Source organism: Macrobrachium rosenbergii, chromosome 53, assembly GCF_040412425.1.
Source record: "Macrobrachium rosenbergii isolate ZJJX-2024 chromosome 53, ASM4041242v1, whole genome shotgun sequence".
Taxonomy (NCBI): Eukaryota; Metazoa; Arthropoda; class Malacostraca; order Decapoda; family Palaemonidae; genus Macrobrachium; species Macrobrachium rosenbergii.
Window position 1 is genome coordinate 26,613,221 of NC_089793.1, and position 19,603 is coordinate 26,632,823.

The window sequence follows — 19,603 nt, forward strand, 5'->3', positions numbered from 1 at the left end:
TATATATATATATATATATATATATATATATATATATATATATATATATATATATATATATATATATATATATATATATATAAAGCCATGTCAACATATTTCCCATTTATTAACAAAAAGCCAGTAGGATTTGGTCCAGAACTGTTGGCCTTTTGTTAATGAACAGAGAGATGTGGTGCAAAGAATGAGAAAAATATCCGTGTCAATAAAACAAATGTAGGAGAGCTGAGGACTATAATTCGCCTATAAAATCCGGTGATATCTCGACTCTTCGCAAACACGTTATGGTTTTGTTATGGAACAGCAGCGCTGTTTTTAAAAAGTCTCTTAATCGTAGGCACTTAATGGATGTGCGGTTCATTAGGTCCTGGCTAAGCCCTTAGGGTAAGAAGTGTGTGTTCTCTTTGAAATAAGAGCCACAAAGATATATGGTCGATCTGACATGGTATCCGTGACCCTTGTGGTAGATTCATGTTCCCGATCTTATTATCTGGCCTTTAAAGCAACCCGTTCTTCCATAAACAATCCCCGTAGGGGAGGGGGGTGGGGGTTAGTGCCGTCAGTTTACCTCACGTAGGGCACTGTAGGGTTTACTTAAGGTTCTTTGCAGCGTCCCTTCGGCCCCTAGCTGTAACCCCTTTCATTCCTTTTACTGTACCTCCGTTCATACTCTCTCTCTTCCATCTTACTTTCCCAAGTTCCTCGTTAGGCGAGTCGATAGAGTTGTGGGCTAGCACTCGCTAGGCCCGAGTTCGAGTCTCCGGCCGGCTAATGAAGAATTAGAGGAATTTATTTCTGGCGATAGAAATTCATTTTTCGCTGTAATGTGGTTCGGATTCCACAGTAAGCTGTAGGTCCCGTTGCTAAGTAACCAATTGGTTCTTAGCCACGTAAAATAAGTCTAATCCTTCCGGCCAGCCCTAGGAGAGCTGTTAATCAGCTCAGTGGTCTGGTAAAACTAAGGTATACGTTTTTTTTCCACCCTCTCCTAAAAATTGTTTCATAATGCAACGGTTGCGAGGTTTTTCTCCTGTTACACCTTTAAAACCTTTTTACTCTCAATTTCCCTTTCAACACTGATTGCCATCACAGGTCTCAATGCTGGCGTTTGGCCTAAATTATATATTCCATTCCATTCTATGTACAATTTGTGTTGCAACTCAGTGTGTGACGTGCTTGCTACTGTTTACATCACTAAAAATGGCAGAATTTTAATGATCAGGTCTTACGATGGTTGGTGTTCTTCTCTGGGCCATGATTGTCTTCTTGAAAAATTTTCCGTAAAGATTATTTACGCTTCATGTACGGCATAATGTCTGTATCTGTTTTCTGCTAAGCCCCCTTTAGTGGGGGAAGGGGGGTGGGGGCTGGCTTCAGGAGGTGTTAATCTTACGGTTCTTAGTTATTCACTGGGGATGAGATTGGTAAGCTTATGACCTTTTTTCCACCTTAGCTGTGACTCCCCCACAGTCTGCTAACTTCCAGGTACATAATTCAGTGTATAAGCCAACTGAGGCCCAAATGGTGAAAGTCATTGATTTTTGCAGGAATTTTGGGGATAAATTTAACAGGATGACAGAAGAGGCAAAACACCCAAAGTTTATAATAAAAATGTAAGTCAGGAATCCATCTGCAGGATGGATTCCCTGCCTTTCTTTTACAGGTACCATTTTGGTAAGTGTTCCATTACTTCTATGGGAGAATCATTCTCCTTGTCCTGCTACCTCATAATACTTAATAACTTACTAGTCTTTTAGAGTCTGGTCCCAAATTTCGGGCGTGGCCAAGTCTTAACAATCTCCTTTTTCTTGCCTTCTTCAGGCATGTTTACGGGAAGGGTACTTACCCTACGGGTTGCTACCACTGTCGAATGACCACTAGGCATTTATTTCAGTGCCCAAGTCTACAGAGGCACCAATGGATCTCACTGAAATGTGCCCAAATCATTTAGTCCTCGTCAAGGATACTGACCTGGGCCATGGCTCATCTAGATACTGTGAATATATACATGTTAATAACTAGTTTTCATAAGTTATATTTTGTTTAGACGAGTTAATGTAAAATTTACATTCTAGTACAGAAGCAGATTTTCAATGCTAGAGAACTTGAAAGAGACTGAGAGTTTATATATGTTCCTAATTTTACCTTCTGGTATTATTTTTCTCCTTTTTTTCCCTTCTTCGTACGTTATTTTTTCTCATTTCTTTCCCTTCTTCATACATTGCGCCAGCATTCTTGCCTAAAGATGCTCTTCTGTTCTGTTGAAGGTATCGATTGAGAGAGAGAGAGAGAGAGAGAGAGAGAGAGAGAGAGAGAGAGAGAGAGAGAGAGAGAGAGAATTCCACGACCTTCAGAAGGTTGTGATATCTGTGAGAGATTGATAGAGAGTGAAATAGAAAATTACTAGTCCTCGGAAAAGTTTGATAATGAAGAAGAAGAAGAAGAAGAAGTATCATTATTTGTAAAAGCTTCTGCGATGATTAGAAGAAATTCTTTAGAGGCAGATGAACAGGTTTTTTTTAGGGTTTTTCACTTCGGGAAAAATGAGACTGGTAACTGAAGTAATTTCATGGCTGGTATATTACAGTGAATACTCCACATAGGTCACTTAAAATGTAAGTGGCCTCATCTTTTGACTTTCCAGCATGTTAGCCAATTACCAAAATGGTTAATAAATTTTTGATTTGTAAAATTCATCAGCCTTGCTGACTGCCGAGAAATTTGTAAAATTCATCAGTTTTGCTAACTGCCCAAAAATAGTTACCATGTCTACCACTGCTAACTTGACACGCTCTTAGTTGGACTAAGATGCGTTTTAACTGTATATTGCTGTTGCCAACATTAAATTAGTAATCGGTTGGCATCAGATACTCTTGTATATACTGTTGCAATGGGGAAATTAGTTTCTGCACGAAATCACACATGACTTGGCAATTCAACCATTTTAACAGTAATATAAAAAGACATTTTGACTGAGACGTTGGCTAAAAGCACTCGGAGCAGAATGTTATGAACATACCGGGGTTTAGTATGGTTCAAACATGTCAGTGAAACGATGAAAGCATGTTACGGGGATACTGTTAATAATTTTATTGGCAAATGATCAATTTTTACAAGTCATGTAGCAGCTGGTTTGAAAAATGGTTCAGTCAAAACATCACTACATTGTCAAGTAAGTTGCGCATATGCGACATAAATTTCTAACATAAATTACTGTATATTCAATTTCTTCCAAAATTAGAGAGCTTTGGTGATGCTAAAGTTGTCTTTGACTGTTCGTAGCAGAATAATCTTTTTAGAATATGTAAAAATTACGTAGGAGCGAAAAGGGTTATGTTATTCATTCGTAGTTTCAAAGGTTCAAGAGTGATTGTCTCATAAGCACTTAGCTGTAATGGTTTTTAAAAGCTAAAATGATGTTGATTGACCCACTTCATTTACTCTTAAATGATTGATAGACAAGAGGCTTTATATTTTTTTTACCCGCTTTATTTACCCTTAAGTGGTTGATAAAAAAGAGGATTGATATATTTTTACACTCAATTTATTTACCCTTAAATGATTGATAAATAAGAGCATTGATTTTTTTACTCACTTTATTTACCCTTAAATGATTGATAAATAAGAGCATTGATTTTTTTACTCACTTTATTTACCCTTAAATGATTGATAAATAAGAGCATTGATTTTTTTACTCACTTTATTTACCCTTAAATGATTGATAAATAAGAGGATTGATATTTTTTACCAACTTTATTTACTCTTAAATGATTGATAAATAAGAGAATTGGTTTTTTTACTCACTTTATTTACCCTTAAATGATTGATAAATAAGAGCATTGATTTGTTTTACTCACTTCATTTACCCTTAAATGATTGATAAATAAGAGGATTGATATTTTTTTACCAACTTTATTTACCCTTAGATGATTGACAGCAAAGAGGATTGATATTTTTTGACCCACTTTATTTACCCTTAAGTGATTGATAAATAAGAGGATTGATATTTTTTTACCAACTTTATGTACCCTTAAATGATTGATAAATTAGAGGACTGATATTTCTTTACTCACTTTATTGACCCTTAACCCTTAAATGATTGATAAATAAGAGAATTGATATTTTTACTCTCTTTACTTACCCTTCAATGATTGAGAAATAAGAGGATTGACATTATTTTGACCCACTGCATTTACCATTAAATTATCGATAAACAAGAGGATTGATAATTTTTTTTACCCTCTTTTTGTTGCATAAATGACGTCTGATTCTAAAAACGGCAAGGAGGAGAAGAGAGCGCACGACGCCGTGAAAAACTACGGTGGCGTCATTCAACTCGAAACCGAACGTCGAGAGTTCTTTAATGGCATTTGAAAAGGGTCTCGGAGGACCACTTCGGACTATTTCCTACCGGAAGCGGCTTTCAATAAGGATATCCTTTTTCTGACGACGCCAGGTGGAAGGGATTCGGGGGTAGTCGTCTGCAAGCACTCTCCGTCCGTCCGTGCTTGCTTGCGCGCTTGCGCTTTTTGTCCTTTGCGTTGGAGTCCGGACGCGGGGGGAACTTGTTAGTAACAAGTTCATGTGTGTATTTAGGATGAAATTCTTCTCTTTTTTTTATTTCCTTATTTTTTCGTATGTTTAGATTGTATTTTTCACTTCATACAAGGATCAGTGTAAAGAAACCGTATATGATTAACTCTCTCTCTCTCTCTCTCTCTCTCTCTCTCTCTCTCTCTCTCTCTCTCTCTCTCTCTCTCTCTCTATATATATATATATATATAATTTATATATATATACCATATATATATGCATATATATAAAATTTTTTTCGTTTACTGTTATTTTATACTGTTCTCCGATGGTGTACCACAAATTACGTGCCCCGCAATATTTTTACAATTTTCCCTTAAGTAAGAAAAGGGCACACTTTTGAAAAGTTGAGATGAGGAATAGTGACTATATTGGCAAATGCACCTTTGGTCCATAGTGGCAAATGTACCTTGTACCTGTGGGCTATGGTGGCATATGAACCTTTGGACTATAGTGGCATATGTACCTTTAAGCCATATGTACCTTTGGGCTGTAGTGGCATATGTACAGTACCTATAAGCTGTAGTGGCATATGTACCTTGGGCTGTATTGGCAAATGCACCTTTGGTCTGTAGTGGCAAATGTATCTTATACCTTTGGGCTGTAGTGACATATGAACTTTTGGGCTGTAGGGGCATATATAAGTTTGTTCTATAATGGCAAATGTACCTTTGGGCCATAGTGGCATATGTACCTTAGGGCTATTGTGGCAAGTTTACCTTTGGGCCATAGTGGCATATGTACCTTCGGGCTATAGTGACAAATGTACCTTTGGGCCATAGTGACTTATGTAACTTCGGGCTATAGTGGCAAATGTACCTTTGGGCCACAGTGGCTTATGTATCTTTGGGCTATAGTGGCATATGTACCTTTGGGTCATAGTGGCGTATGTACCTTTGGGCTACAGTGGCTAATGTACCTTTGGTCTGTAGTGGCAAATAAACCTTTGGGCTATAGTGGCACATGTAACTTTGGACTATAGTGGTAAATGTACCCTATGGTACCCCAGGCTGCCAGTCAAGTAAGTCTTATTAGTGACTGCCGACGGAAGGATTTAAATGAAAAATAAATGATGATTAAAACTTCCGGATCATCCCCTCTTTCTCTCCCTATCTCTTGATAATTCCAACTAAATGTGATTGGCTTGGCCTAATGATAGATCTGACATTTAAAGTTCGGCGGAGTCCATTGGAGCACTTCAAAGTGGCGGTGGGTTCTATTGTGATGTATGCCTGGTCACCTCTGTATAATCAGTTTTAGTCGATGTTGCCCCACCTTTGCTTTTGCGTAACCAGTTATTTCGTGGTATTTGCTTGGCGCGGTGGGGGGAGGTGGGGCGATGGCTACGTATTCCATAGAGATGCTTTTTTCTTCACTTATTATCAGACTGGAACAGGTTCACCGATGTTGTTATGGATATTGGAAAAATGAGGGTGCAGGGCTGAAATAAATTTAAGTACGGGAGCTGAAATATATTCAGGTGCAGGGGCTGAAATAAATTCAGGGGTATGGGCTGAAATAAATTCAGGGGTATGGGCTGAAATAAATTCAGGTGCCAGGGCTGAAATAAATTCAGTTACAGGGGGTGGGATAAAATCAGGTGCAGGAGCAGATATAAATTCAGGTGCAGGGGTTGAAAAAAAACTTAGGTGCAGGGACGGAAATAAATTCAGGTGCAGGAGCAGATATAAATTCAGGTGCAGGGGTTGAAAAAAATTTAGGTGAAGGGACGGAAATAAATTCAGGTGCAGGGACTGAAATAAATTCAGGTGCAAGGGTCTGAAATAAATTCAGTTGCAGGGACTGAAATAAATTCAGGTGTATAGGTCTGAAATAAATTCAGGTGTATAGGTCTGAAATAAATTCAGGTGCAGGGACTGAAATAAACTCAGGCGCAGGGGGTGGAATAATTTCAGGTACGGGTGCTGAAATAAATTCAAGTGCAGGTCTGAAATTAATTCAGGTGCAGGGGTTGAAATCAATTGAGGTGCAGGAGTTGAAATAATTTCAGTTACACCGGCTGAAATAAATTCACGTGCAGGGGCTTAAATAAACATAGGTACAGGGGGGGGAGATGAATTCAGGTGCAGGGACTGAAATCAATTCAGGTTGTTAAAATTGGCATTACAACTTCTTCGTTAACAAGTGCACATTTGCACAGTGCAGTGGAATTTAAAATACACTCTGACTTGCTCTTACTCATAGTATATGACAGGGTCCCCCAAATGGCTGTCCTCTTTATCAAGGTATCGAAAAAGCCGGCGTTTACTGCGAATCGTCGCGAAATACGCTACACAATATACTTTAACACCAACCCCTAACCTCGGTTAGAGGTGGGGGGCGATAGAGAGAGAGAGAGAGAGGTTTTAGAAGGTCATGACGTATCAGCAGCGTTCTTGTTATTTAGCCCGCCTGCCTACGAAATCAATCTCGCCTTCGATACGGACCCGTCCGAACCGAATTCGTTATCGCGTGCGAGCGTGGCATTTTGGGTATTGACTGACTGTGATGACGTTCTCACCGAACATGGGTCCTTTTTTTTTTTATGATGAAGGGACGTGAACAGCAAATAAATTGCCTTAGCTTAGCTTCACCAATAAAGTAGGAGAATAGGAAAGTCAAAAAGAGAGAGAAACCCATCAGAAGATGCAGGATTCTTATTTGAAAAGGAGAGGATAAAAGATACTGAAAGCAGGAGATGGAAGTGGATTTAAAGCTTTATATATATATATATATATATATATATATATATATATATATATATATATATATATATATATATATATATATATATATATATGTGTGTGTGTGTGTGTAGTATGTATATATGTATATATATATATATATATATATATATATATATATATATATATATATATATATATATATATATATATATATCCAGCAGTTTCCCTCTTTAACAAGTAAGTGCTACTCCCAAATCAGGAAGTAAAAATGGAGTTCAAATAGCAATTTGATAATCGTAAGAGGTGTTCACCTTCTTTAGTAGTTTGCATGAATTCGCCGGGGAAGATAAATAAGACAAACAGATACCGTCTTATTGTTCATAAGACGGACTTCAGTTGACCAATAAATAGTCAAAGCTAAATCAAGCTAGGTGCCATGGAAGTCAAGATTGCATTGTTTAGGTAAACATCTGGCCATAAGCCGAGAAGAAATTGGGGTATATTTTTATTTAACCATTTTGACGATTCCTAAGAAAAAAAAAACGCAAGACCAGTAACATTTACTTAAAAATTCAGGTGGGTGTTGCAGTAAGTGAAGAAGATACTCGTTGTCTATATCTCTTATCATTCAGTTGATTATTCACACGCATCACTTTTGCATAAACCTTTGTGTGTGAAGTCTTTAAAGGCTCTCTCTCTCTCTCTCTCTCTCTCTCTCTCTCTCTCTCTCTCTCTCTCTCTCTCTCTCTCTCTCTCTCTCTCTCTCTCCAGACAATATTAAAAGTTTATATATACGTACATGTTGCATTCATCGAAACAGCCTTTTTAATATTGTCTGGAGAGAGAGAGAGAGAGAGAGAGAGAGAAATTCTTTAAAGACTTCACGCACAAAAGTTTATGCAAAAAGTGATGCATGTAAACAATCAACTGAATGATACGAATTTTTCATATATATATATATATATATATATATATATATATATATATATATATATATGCACAGTATGTTTGAAGGAACTTATGTGATGCTAGTAATCATGTTCCAAAATTCAATGCATACAAGCTTGCAACAGACCTTAGAAGTGTGGTGGAAGTGGCACAATGAGCAACACAGAGGCGGTTTTGTTGGAGAGTGAGTGCAAAGTGCCAGTGGCCTCATATAGACCCCTGGAATCTCCCAGCCAATCGCTCAGGTATGTTTTCTGGTTTCATTGTGACCCGCTTCCCATTTGATGTGAATTTAGTCGAGAATATTCTGGTAAGATGAAAAGCCTCGCGTGATAATTGTTTGTTAAATTGTTTGTTAAATATTAATACCATTAGCACGAGTCCAGGCTGGGGCTAAGTAAGGGTTAGATGAAAACCGAAAGAAATCAATGCTTATTTTCATTTGTTTGCCTTCTTTATATAACCAGTTTTCATTTGTTTGTTTTCGTTGTTTAGGCAGATTTCATTTGTTTTCTTTAATTTTTTTAGCAGTTTTCTATTTTTTGCTCTTCATTGTTTAGGTAGTTTTAATTTGTTTGCTTTCCTTGTTTAGGCAGTCACTGTTTTTTTTGCTGTTAATGGGAATCCTTCCTCATTTATTTAAGTGGCCTCAGTTTCAAGTCTAGTGGTGAGATTGTCCATTTGTTAAACCTTTGGCATTTGTTCTTAATTATTACTCGAGACTTCATGCTGTTTATGTGAAACTTTCTTTACTTCAATTCTTCCTTGGAGAAGCGAATACTGTACTGCGAAAATGTATTCAGTTTTAAGAATTTTAAGAAATTTTAAACATTCACTCACCAGAAATATTTTGACCTAATTTTCAGTACCATCAAAGCAAAGCATAATAGAATGTCATAACGTTGTCTGTAACACTTTTCTGTCAGACGAGAGCAAATTGCTTAAAACACCAGAAAGGATATGGAATTTGTAACAGTCAAATGATAGAGGAATATGCGTGCTAACCATTCAGAAAGGATATGGAATTTTTAACAGTCAAATGATAGAGGAATTTGCGTGCTAACCATTCTGCTTTAATGGTAGAAGTGGAATGATTAATACTTTTGCCGTTAAAGTATGTCAGAAAGAATAAAACATTTCTCTTAATATCAGAATTTTACCTGACAAATTATAGTCATTTTGGTTGCTCGCAAGGCGACGAAAGAGGGTGTGGCCTTTTTTTTATGTCTTAATCGGTCAGAAAGGCTGGACATCATTTCAAAAAGGTTGTGATGTCATTTTTCTCCCTCGTTAGTCACACAGAAACTTTGCGACGTCGTTTTCCTCGTTTTTCGCAAAGAAAGGTTGTGGCGTCATTTTCCTCCATCGTTAGTCACACAGAAAGGTTGTGACGTAATTTTTCTTCCTCGTTAGTCGCACAGAAAGGTTGTGACGTCATTTTCCCCACTCCCAATCCAACAAAAGGGCTGTGACATTATTTGTACCTTTTTCTAGTTCACCAGACAGGCTGTGATGTGGTTTTGATTTTCATAATTGGCTAGATAGGCTATGGTATCAATGGCTAGAAAGGCTCTGATACCATTTTAATCATTTATAGTCTTCCAGAAAGAATGTATGACATCTATTTCATCATATTCCACGCGAAAGACTGAGACTTCTCTTTTAATTGCTCATAATCCTGTTGTGTGGAATCACTCGTATGCTGCTTCTGAAAAATCGCGGTATCTTTTATTGATCTTTGATAAATCACCAGAAAGGCTGTCGTGTTATTTTTAGTACCCTTACACCAACAGAAAGACTGTGACGTCATTTTCAGCCTTGACAAATTTAGTCAGAAAGAGTTTGACGTCATTGTCATCACTATGAAAAATCACCCGGAGCTCTTGTAATTGCCTGGCTTTTGCAGATACTTTTAATAGTGCACGAGCTGTTCCGTACTCGTTATCCTCCCCCCCCATTTTCTCTCTTTCCCCCATCCCCCATACCCCTCTGCGTGGTCAGACTGAGAAAGTACTGTACACTGTACCTAGTTTTAATGCTCCATTTAGAGCTGTTGTGTCTAATTTGGTAGCATTTTGCTGAAAGTTTTCAAAAAGTTTAATGCGTAGCTATTAGAATTGGTACCTGTAGACTGCCCTCGTAAACGTTTTGCCTAGTTTTAAAATGTCCGTCTGCTTGAAGAATATTTGCGAAGGTCTTGAAATGTGAAGGTGTTCAGAAATAAAATGTCACAGAACTCAAACTTTCGTCTCCTCAGTTATTTTAGAATTCTCTTTAATTCTTATTTCATTCAGACATTATTCTTGAAAGGTTTGTACGATCCACGTATACATAAGGACATACGGATTGCTTTTCTATGAGAACGATGTCTGATGTATAAGATGAATTGCTCTAATACACAGGGTGCTAATTTGATGATGATTTTCAATTGCCTAATTTATTTGTGTGTAACACAAGCTAACGGAATCTACCCAGATTAACGCTGTGTAATTGTAATTGTGCAATAATACCTTGCGTTTATTATTGGGTATCGCCAGTTGTTGACAAATATAATTTCTTGAGTTTTCGTTCGTTAGTTTCATGTCATCCCATCTTTTATGTCTTTGACTGGTTAACTTAAAGCCTTAATTATATGAACATTATTGATGTTTATGTTTGAATTTCGTTCGTATCTCTTTGGAGGGAGAGTGTTTTTTTTCACATTTTTTAAAATTTGTTCTGTAGAATCCGGAATTGTTTAATTATAACTGATATTTGTACTTGTATTTTGTTCGGGTCTCTTTGGAGAGCTAGTGGTTTTTTCACATTATTAAATTAGTACTTTAATATTACGGTTTTTCTATGACTGTATTTTTTTCGTATCTCTTTTGAAAGATAGTGTTTTTTTCACATTTTTGAATTTGTATTTTAATATTAGTGGTTTTTTCCTGGCTGAATTTTGTTCGTGTCTCTTTGGAGAGTTGATGGGTTTTTTCACATTTTTAAGTTTGTAATTTAATATTACTGATTTTTTTCTGGCAGAATATTTCTCGTATCCCTTTAGAGACCTAGATGTTTTTTTCACATTATTGAATTTGTACTTTAATATTACTGTTTTTTTCTTTTTCTGAATAAATTTTGTTCGTATCTCTCTGGAGAGAGAGAGTGGATTTTTTCATATTTTGAAATTTATCGTATAAAATCTGGCCGATCAGGGAACGGACCGTCTGTCTAATCCACAAGTATGAAGACATATTGCTGCAGGAAACGTTGATAAGAAATTATCAATATTACCTTCCCAGATCACGGGCGAAACTCACCTGTGTTTAACTTCTTTGTTTGTGTGTGTTATTACTGCTTACCTCCAGTTTATGACCCAGGCTGCAAGGCCGCATGTGGCAATGGGGTTTACAGGGCTTTAATAACATCAAAGAGCCGTGGTGGACAAGATGAAAACAGGGGGGAGGCGGCCTTTTAAGGTTATATACGTCCCAGTTTTTGTTCAGCGTCGAGCGATTTCATCGATTTTACCGAATCTCTCTCTCTCTCTCTCTCTCTCTCTCTCTCTCTCTCTCTCTCTCTCTCTCTCTCTCTCTCTCTCTCTCTCTCTTATGCGTACTTAGGAGCGTTAAATTATGTATTTTCTCTTCTCTTGTTTGAGCTGTTCTTCAGTAGACACCACTTTTTCTCTTATTTCATGAATGCAACAATCTAGGTTTATTTTGTTATTATTATTATTATTATTATTATTATTATTATTATTATTATTATTATTATTATTTATAGGTGAAAAGACCCAAAAGTTTGTTAAGCTATTTGCTTCTTGTAACATACACTCTTTACAACACTCCTGCGTACATATGAGAGAGAGAGAAGAAAGGAAGGATAGATCAAATCGTGGAATCCTTTGTAGACCCTTGGACACATTATTATTATTATTATTATTATGTGTGTGTGTGTATTATTATGTGTATTATTATTATTGTTATTATGTTTGTGTGTTTTAAGAGCGTGCGATATTACAGAATATTCAATTACGTCAGAAAACTAGTCTCCTGGTGGGACCCTATAGAACTCTACAGTTACAGGAATCTTACACGTGAAATGTAGAACTTCGGTTAATATTCAGACTCGCTCAATTACCACCATGCTTTTGTTTGTAAGACTATTTCTCAAAGATATTCAGCTTTCTTTTAAACTCTTGCGTTTTCAGTTTGATGTAATTTCTGTTGATCAAATTGGCTTTCAAATACCTTTCTTTAATCAGCAGTGCTCTGTAAGACTTTTTTTCTCAAAGATATCCAGCTTTCCTAAACTCTTTTGCGTTTCCTTTACAATGTAATTTTGTAATTAAAATGGCTTTCAGATACCTTTTTTTAATTAACAGTGCTCTGTAAGACTTTTATTTCTCAAAGATATTCAGCTTTCTCCTAAACTCTTTTGCGTTTCCTTTATAATGTAATTTCTAGTGATTAAAATGGCTTTCAAATACCTTTCTCTAATCAGCATTCCATGGTTTAAAACACAGTCAATTAAAATATACTTAACTGAAAGTGAATCAGTTCGAAATGGTAAGCAAAACTAATTAACGTCCAGATAAAACATGCTGTGCAGTCCACCTCAAAAATCCAATAGATTAGGTCCAGAGAATAGCTGGCGTGAATAATACAAATGCAGAATGAAAGCTTTCCAACGGCGCTTAATCAGTTCCATTAAAGATTCAGTCGGTCATAAGCGGAACAACAATGGCGACATTCTGCAATTATGTAAAAATACCTCATTTCTTAATACGAGTAACAGTAATGCACATTTGAATAATCATCGGAGCGATAGAAGCGTTAATGATAAGAGAAATATTATCTGAAGATTTTTCCATTATGATAGGTTTGATAAGTTTCATATTCATCGCACAGTAATCTCTATAATGTACTTCACATCTAGATCATGCTTATCTGTGTGTGTTTGTGTGTGTGTGTGTATGTGTTTGTTTGTTTGTTCGGGGGCTTGTGTACAGTATTATACGCAGTCCATCAACGTCAGTCAGTTTTTTTAATTCCCCGAGCCCGCTCCACGTCAAAAGTCTTCACTCCTTCAATCACTGTCCTTTTTTAGAGTTCATACTTGAATCATTAATGTTTTCTGACGCAAAATGGAATTAAATTGAAATGATAAGCTTTCGATAACTTACTGAAAGCTATTCGTTTAGATTCTTCGATATCTGAAATAACCAAAACTGACGTTATGTGATTGCGAAAGGATCTCTCATAATTTAATTGAAATTTGTATCATAAAAACAAGTATATATATATATATATATATATATATATATATATATATATATATATATATATATATTTATATATATTTATATATATATATATTTACTTGTTTTTTCGATACAAATTTCACATGGTTAGAGATCCTTCATGTCTCTAATATATTTATATACTGTATATATGTATATATATATATATATATATATATATATATATATATGTGTGTGTGTGTGTGTGTGTGTGTGTGTGTGTGTGTGTGTGTGTGTGTGTGTGTGAATCTTCTGGTCACTTTTTTTACCAGATACATATGTAATTGTATTGTAATAACTACAATGCCCTCCTAAGTTTCTCGAATTCTTCGCTCTTTTTTGGATACGCTTGTCACTAAAAAACCTTTCTTGCACTTGAATCTTAAGGCTTTGTAGTGACTTTAGTGACATGTGTATCTAAAAAAGGCAGAGAATTGAAAGTGGAAAGAGCATTATAATATTACAATAATTCACACACATTCACACATAAATATATATATATATGTATATATATATATATATATATATATATATATATATATATATATATCATATATATATATATATATATATATATATATATATATATATATATATATATATATGATGTTGTAATGAGGGTAATGCGGAAAGGAAATCAGTACGAAAAAATAAGTAAAGAATTAAAGAAAAAGACAGACATGAGAAATAGCAAATAAAAATGAATAAGAGTTAAAAATACGTAATGAGACTTGATGAGACTCGTAATCAAGTTCAGTGAAAATGTAATTGCACCTGGTTTGAAATTTTGAAGTTTCAGCGGTTCAGCTTCATGACTAATAAGATCATTCTTTAACTCGGTCACAGTTCCTTGTATTTCAGTGATTTACTTACATTTTTATCTATTGATTGTTAATTATTGTTTCAATTTTAATAAGTGATATCTTCTTTCTGTGTTTCCCATTACCCTCTGTTACTTCCTAATGAACCGTAGCTACTTATTTATTAATTTGTTCATTATTTTTCCTTTGTAATATGTAATTTCTTTCTGTATTTCCCCATTACCTTCTGTTAACTCTTTTTTGATGAACATCGTATTCTATGGAAGGTTGAATTTCAAGTCAATGGCCCATGTGGGACGCTTGTTCCATAATAATAATAATAATAATAATAATAATAATAATAATAATAATAATAATATTAATAATGATAATAATAATAATAATAATTGTTGGAAAAAACTTTTAAAATGGAACCTCGCAGGTAAAATGCAAATAAAGGAACAGATGATTATTTTCAGCATAGAAAATCACACGTTTTCCAACAGACGTTCACATACTAGGTAATATTGGAGTTGAATAAACCGGGCGGTCTCCACCCTGGCACGATCCACCACACCCACATTTAGTTAATGGATTAACATTACCAATTCTCCATCATGAACGCATTACTTAAGGTTCTTTGCAGCGTCCCTTCGGCCTCCAGCTACAACCCCTTTCATTCCTTTTCCTGTACCTCCTTTCATATTCTTTTTCTTCCGTCTGACTTTCCTCCCTCTCCTAACAATTGTTTCATAGCGCAACTGCGATGTTTTCCTCCTGTTACACCTTTCAGACCTTTCCACTGTCAGGTTTCCTTTCAGCACTGAATGACCTCATAGGTCGCAGCGTTAGGCCTTTGGCCAAAATTCTAAATTCCATTCCAATTCATTTCAGTTCTCCATCATGTTCAAAAGGAAATCCTTCCTGCTAACTTATGCAGAGTAACAGAACAAAGGAGCACGGTAATCAGAAATCTTAAACAAGAAGGACAGGAACAATACCCCACACCTATAAAGATCAAGTAGGAGATTCTTAATTTTAAGGTACAGAAAAGCTAAAGTTTTAGTCTCGGGAAAACAAGAATTGGGCTTAGAGAGTTCAACATTACTCTGCTTGCTGTCTAAACATCATCTAAAACGGTAGTAATCTTATCCTTCAGACAGTGAGTGACGAAATCATCTGGCTTAAGGAAGGGAGCCACTGTTGAGTCTACGCCAAAATGTGCACATTTGATAGTGGCCACTGTTTATATTGTCGGGTTGTTCGATAGTACTGTGACGTCATAAACTGGTGCAAAGTATTGTCGTTACGATTACAGATGTGCTTTGTTCCGCCCCTTTAGGGAATGTGTGATAGGCCGAGAGAGAGAGAGGAGAGGACTATATATATATATATATATATATATATATATATATATATATATATATATATATATATATATATATATATATACATTATATCATTGTACATTGTTTCCCTCACAAGTCATTCTGGGAGAGTGAAACCAATAGACTGTATTTTTGCTTCAACAGTTCAAATATATATATATATATATATATATATATATATATATATATATATATATATATATGTATGTATATACTGTATATATGTGTGTGTATGTGTTTGTGTACGCATACATATATACATATATATATATATATATATATATATGTGTGTGTGTGTGTGTATACTTATACAAATGTAGTATTTGAAACGGTGGTGAATGAGAGTATTGAACAATTTCCACATGAATATTCAGACTCATTCCTCACAGGAGGAAAGGGTAGAGAGAGAACCACTTCGGTTCAGATGACGATGAAGACGAGGACGGCGATGATGCTTCTGGTGTTGACGAAGGTGCTCATAGGTCCTCGGGGGGGCTATGATGAGGCTTTTGTCATCAGCGATAATGATTCCGCTGGTGCTCGGCTCCAGCTACTGATGATGATAAATTGTATTGTTCGAGCTTGAGTTCATCAAGTTCCATTAGTAAATTGCTTACATATATATATATATATATATATATATATATATATATATATATATATATATATATATATATATATATATCTATCTATATTATGTATTTTATATAATATATATATAGATATATATTATATATTTGTGTGTGTGCATGTGTATGTATATATAGAATATATATAAATAAATTGTAGTGCGCACACATATATATGTATATATATACATATATATATATATATATATAAATTATATTATATATATGTATTATATAAATTCAGTACTTACTTTCCAACTTCCTGTATGACTTGTGCGAATGAATTGCTAACGCCTGGGACTCTCACTTGAAAGGCTTGGGTTCGGTCCCAATATGAGTCAGAATTTATTTCTATGTATAAATGTGTGTGTGTGTGTTATCGGGAATAAGTACTAGTGTAATCACTTAGGAAATGAGAGAGAAAAAGAGGCCGAAGCGAAAGTGACAGAAATGCCGGAGAGGATGTGAGGAAACGGACTTTCCGGGGAAAAAGTTTCTGCTTGTAAGTAAATGCGGAAAGAAAGTATCTCACGAAAAAAGAAGTAAATAGAGAGAGATGTTGGCTGAAGTGAATGCAGTCCCGGGTCGATGTCGTGGCTATTTTGAAGATTTTGATAAATGTAAAAGATAGAGGAGAGGCAGAGGTTAATGATGTAAGATTGAAGAGGGTTAGTGATAAGTTTGAGAATGCTTTCAGCAACGACTGTTGGGGACATAAATTAAGGTGCTACGGTGTTGAAGAATATGAAGAGGAGGGGATATTATTATTATTATTATTATTATTATTATTATTATTATTATTATTATTATTATTATTCAGAGGATGAACCCCATTCTTATGGAACAAGCCGATAGAGGCCATTGACTTGAGATTCAAGCTTCCAAAGAATGTGGTTTTCATTCGAAAGAAGTAACAGGAGGTAATCGGAAATACAGAAAGAGGAGATCACTTATTAGAAAAACAGATTACAAGAGGGACGCTGCGGCATAAGGTGAAAGTCTGATTTCAGTGGCTGACCATGGTGTGTAAGGCATCTTGAAAAAAGAAAAGGTTCCGAAGGCCTGGGTTAGGGAAATTGTTGTTATATTATACTAGGCTAGAGGGCATATCAAAGAATATGAGAATTATATTCATATGAGTGCTCCCCGAATGTACAGGTAATGAACATTTTGTATTCCTTTACTCTTTCCTCGCAAAAAATTTGGAGTTATTAAAAATTTTTACCGAACTGTCATTCTCCGTCTTGTCTACGTGACCAGGCGCTTTAAAGCTCGCTTGCACTCATATGCGCGCGCGCCAACGCGCACACACAACGCATAACTAGCCCGAAAGGTCACTGAGTTGCCAAGCAAACTACCGCTGAATGTGAATATAAGAAGTCAGTAGAGATAAGCAAGAAACAAGTAGATTAAACTAACAAACTAAAAATGGACACAATATGAATATATTGAAGTTGGTCGTTTGGTTAGTATTTGACTACTAATACCACCACTACTTCTACAAATAATAATAATAATAATAATAATAATAATAATAATAATTCGCATAACAGCTAGGCCCTGGTTTACATCAACTTCACTTTAAAACGTGACGTAAACATGGCCGCTTTGGGAGAGCCTGATTTAACTAAAAGAATCCTTTCCCCCTCCCCGTCGGGAGAGGAGATTTCGCCATAATTTGGGCGAACTTCGCCTCTCTCTCCTCAGTGTGCTTCAGTAAAAAGCATCATCGTCTTTGCCTTTTCCGAAGCAGAAACAATACTCATCTCCCAGCATCCCCTTTTGATGCTGCTGGCGCGTGGGAAAGCGGCCGCATCTGCTCTTGACCTAGGGTTGCATCCCCGGCCCTATTCCTGTACACACAGAGAGAGAGAGAGAGAGAGAGAGAGAGAGAGAGAGAGAGAGAGAGAGGCAGGCAGGCAGGCAGGCTATTCTTCAGCCTCTCCCGACCTATGCGTGCGAGAGTGTATTGAGAGAGAACGTCTGCTCCAAATTGCTGGTGTGAATAAAGGGGATGTATCCACTGGTTTATTCTCCTCGTTGGCCCTCTTCCCCTTCTCCTTCCCCCTTCTACCCCTCCCCCTTCCCCCTGACGTCGGGTAGGGGGCCTCCTCCTCCACTGCCAAATATTTTTCGATGCTCCTCTCCGATCTCTCTCACTCTCTCAGCACTTGAAGCGGCCCCATACTAATCATGGCAGATTTGGAAGAGTCCGTCCTGTCCTGACCTACTGAGAGACCGAGCTCTGGCTGTGCAGAAGAAGAAGAAGAAGAAGAAGAAGGAACAGTGGACTTTGTGTTGGGCTAGGACTTTGGGTGCAATGCAGGCGAGAGGTTTGTTGTCATGCTCTCTCTCTCTCTCTCTCTCTCTCTCTCTCTCTCTCTCTCTCTCTCTCTCTCTCTCTCCCTTCAGGGGAGGAGCCGAGCGAATGTCCTGTATGGCCGCAAATTCGGCACCCTTGAGGAAGGTCATGGGGGTCGGTGTGGGTAAGGGGAGCTCGCGAGATCGCGGTTCATGCGTGCCTGCGTTTGTGTTTGTGCGTGTGTGTGTGCGTGCGTGCGCTCCGAATTCATATCAGTTTCTGGGTTATCAGGTGAAAGAGAGGGACAGAGAGAGAGAGAGAGAGAGAGGGAGAGAGAAAGAGAGAAAGCTTTATTGATTTAACTGCGCCAAAAGTCGAAGCCTGCACCAAGTCCGCTCGTATTGAAAACACGCACATGCAAGCAAGGAAGCACACAATCGAACTGCCTGATGAATGGCAGCACGGAGTGCCAGAAACAAACCAGTAAACTCGATGATGGATCTGCTCTTATTAACTCCACCTTTCTCTCGCTCTACCCCCCCCCCCTTATAACCCCCTCTCTCTCTCTCTCTCTCTCTCTCTCTCTCTCTCACTGTCATCGACCCCTCCTCATTCTTCCTCCTCCTCTTCCCTTCCCCCTTCCCACCCCCTCCTTCCCAGGTGACAGATTGAATCGGGACTTCCGTATGTAACTCTGCTGCGTATCCTCAAGTCTCACTTACTCGCCTTATTTGTTTATTTCCCCTTGGACCACACAATCAAGGTTGAGGTGTTCACACAACGTACCGGGAAAGGTTTGAAGGCGAGGGGGGTGGCACACTCACCTCTCTCACTCTCTCTCTCGCTCTCTTATCATGCTCCTCCTCACCCTCAACTTTCTCCTCCTCGTCGTCCCCCTCCTTCCCCCTCCTCCTCATTCTACTCCCACCTCCTCCTCCTCTTCCCTCCCCTCCCTTCTCATCATTTGCATTC

General features: G+C 37.0%; 1 protein-coding gene across 7 annotated transcripts in view; it reads left to right on the forward strand.

Annotated features, from left to right (window-relative positions):
• LOC136834372 (basic helix-loop-helix ARNT-like protein 1) overlaps positions 1-19,603 on the forward strand; it is a 509,755-nt gene that overhangs the window by 159,803 nt on the left and 330,349 nt on the right. The window lies entirely within an intron of this gene.